This window comes from Amblyomma maculatum, chromosome 9, assembly GCF_055883805.1.
Source record: "Amblyomma maculatum isolate TAMU_Amacu chromosome 9, ASM5588380v1, whole genome shotgun sequence".
NCBI lineage: Eukaryota > Metazoa > Arthropoda > Arachnida > Ixodida > Ixodidae > Amblyomma > Amblyomma maculatum.
In genome coordinates, this window is record NC_139352.1 from 11,849,882 (window position 1) to 11,853,231 (window position 3,350).

Here is a 3,350-nt window from a genome sequence, read left to right on the forward strand (position 1 = left end):
AACTGAAACATGGGGGTTAGGGGTAGTGGGTTAGAATTGGTGAGGGAGCAATGGTCGGCAATTCTTTTTCAAGGAGTCCGTTTGCCTCAGCTGCGTCTCTGGCTCAGTGTAACAGCGTGAACTGATGCTGCGCGTCCGAGTCGGCGAGAAAGTCCTGACATTGTTGAGGACTGGGGCTGAACTAGCCCTGCATACCATTGTGGTATAATGCAGTGATATCTCTGCACCATTCCGTTATGATAAACACTTTTGTTCACAATGGAAAAAATATTTAGTTAAGCGGCTTTCGCTACTGGCGGTCAACAGGTGGATCTACTGGCTGAACGTGTGAGTAAGCTGTGGCTTTTGTCTGCTTTTTGTTTGTTTTTCGTTACAAGCGTGGCAGCTAACCACCAAGCTCGTCGGCAATCGCAGTAGAAACTAAATTGTTTGAGGCGCGCTGAATTAAATTCCCGGGTTCCGCTTGTTTAGAAACACCGTCCAGTCCTAGTACGCTGACGCATTGAACGAGCAGCGATCAATACAGTTCACGGCGTGTAAGATTGGGTGTTACACTCCTTCCAGCTTCTCTGCGAAGCATACTGTCGGTTTTGAGCCAAAACGCCGTTGCCGTACCCCGATTTGAGAAAGCTTTTAAGGACAATTCAAATTCCTGCCGGGGCAAACATCTGAATGGCGCCGTCGTGCGGAGCCACCGTGTTCACCAGGTAGATGGTGCACCAGCCTTTTATTGAACGGGTAGAATCCTCAAAGTGCACATCGAGATGCCGAGAAAAAAAAGTTGACGCCTTGTATAGGGTGAATATGACATACGTAGTGCTGGTTTATCGAATAGGGGTGGCTGATAGTGCGATTGGCTGACTGACGGGTGAGTGAGTAGCGATTGGGATCCCTCATCACTCCCCTCACATGATCACCCCTAGGCCCTTACTACATATCGCGAGTTACTCCAACACGTCCGCTCAGCGAGACAAACATTCCCAGCACCTGCTAAAGGACTCGATAAATCGGAGGATTTCACCTCAGGCCTATACAAACATTCTTACAACAGCCAGGCTAGACTGCACAATATTACTCCGGGTACTTTCTCAGCTCGATGCACATTTTGCGGCGAGTTACTCCAACACGTCCGCTCAGCGAGACAAACATTCCCAGCACCTGCTAAAGGACTCGATAAATCGGAGGATTTCACCTCAGGCCTATACAAACATTCTTACAACAGCCAGGCTAGACTGCACAAAATTACTCCGGGTACTTTCTCAGCTCGATGCACATTTTGCGGCCAGAAAGTAGACCTTTACCATATGGTATGGGCTTGCCAAGAAAACCAAAACCATAGTTGGGTGATTTGGTTTCGTATATCCATAACAGCGCACTTGACAATACAAACGAGTAGAGGAGAGGACACAATAGCGCTGACTGTCAACTAAATTTTATTTGGAAGCCAGCAGGCTTTTATACCCGCTGGTAACCAGGAAACAAAGTACACAAAAACCAATAAACATACACGGAAAAGGTCAATCGCCAGCAGCACGTGTCAAATTTGCAAATCGAGGTACATCATCTCTTTTGGGGTTAATGCCACTGAGGGTGCACTATGCAGTCCTCCTGCAATCTTGAAATCATATGAGCCTCTATTATCTCCCTCGTTAGAGCGCCACGGTTTTTACCGATAACTGTGCAATCAGAGTACATAGCTATGCACAACACCCATGCACCCATGCACCAGAGAACAGCTATGCACCAACCTGTCCCGCTAAGTGTCTTACTAGAGTACATAGGCTCACAAGTTTCGCTGTCACTTCCGTCTCATTTGCAGATAGCGACCAGTTTGACCGATGTACTCCTCGTAAGAGATAGGTAGGGAGCATATTACGTCTTCCTGACATGCAACAAAGTTATTCCCGTGTCTAATTGAACACCTGTGCAGTTCGCGGATTTCTCCATTGACCTTGCACGTGCTAGCAAGTTTTTAGGCGCTGAAAAGACAATGTCAACACCCACCCGGTTTCTGATTTTTCTGAAGTTTTGCGGCAGTTTAATAATTAAAGTATTGGCATAACAACAACCTTCCTTTCTTCTGCTTGTCTATCAGAATTGCAAGCGTTCAGGCATTTTAGGTGGTTATTTAGGCTTACGGCTACAGAAGTGAGAACTTCAGACGGGTAACCCGCTTTCGTAAGACGATCGACTTGTTTTTCAAATCTTCGTTCAGTAGCATGTTCACGACACTCCTTTTAAACATTGTTAGCAGAATGAACGATAGCTCTTTTGAGAAGTTTCGAATGAGCTGATGGATAAGGCAGGATGGTTTTGTGAACCCTGGGCTCGTATCACCAACACGCGTGAAGTGCAGCGACAGATCCAAGAACCTAACTGAGTCATTAATAGGGGTTTCATGAGTTAAAACTAAATGCTCAAGGCACTCTGAGAATAATGAAAGAACATTTAAGAACTGCTGCTCAAAATAAAGCTTGTCACTCAAGCCATCCCTCATAAAGAAAACCCAACGTAGGACGATTGGCAGGTGGCCCTGTCCAGCTCTAACATTGCGGCACAAAGGGCCTTACTTGCGAGAGCTCGGGCAGCGGCATCAGCCAACGGAGTTCCGTACTGAGGACCGGACCAACCCCGCCTTTAACCCATAAGCCATTTTCCAAAATAAATGCTTCATCCTACTACTACTAATGAGACGAGCGAGGTGTAGACAAATAATTTTTGGTGTGTGTCACATGAATTCGAACACGAGCAATAACCTGTGACTGGTACTAGCGCGACAACGTAGTCTGACATGCGTGTAATATTTCGTGCTCTGTTTGAGGATGTCTCCTGTCGGGATGACACTGCGCGACGACCAGAGAAAAGTCTTGAGGCGAATGCCGAGAAGGCGGGGAAGAATGCTCGGTATGAGGCAGTTGTACGGTTGGAGCGAAGAGGGGATTTCAAGCTACGAAAGCTAGAAATGAAGCGCCGTAATCGTACGGATGAAGCCGAGCTGGAACGTTGGTAAGCTGCTAACGATCATAAGCGTAGAGCTGAGGCTGAGTTGGTCTTTTCGGCCAAAGGTGCCGAGCTGAAACTTCAACGTCGTTTAATAACAAATAGAAGCGGGCGTGATCAATGTAGCTTAAGAGTACCAACAAATGAGACAATGAGCGAATACTCTATCGCGTCTACTTTGCAGGGTAGCCAACCGGAATTCATTTAGCTTCACACTTAAGAAGAATAAAGTATTTATACAGTGGAAAATAATTCCTAAATTTCCCGCCACAATGGTATTACGGGTCAAAGAGTGTTTTTAGGGTAGAAATAAAAAATGGCCTGCACCACGATATTGAGCACCGAACACG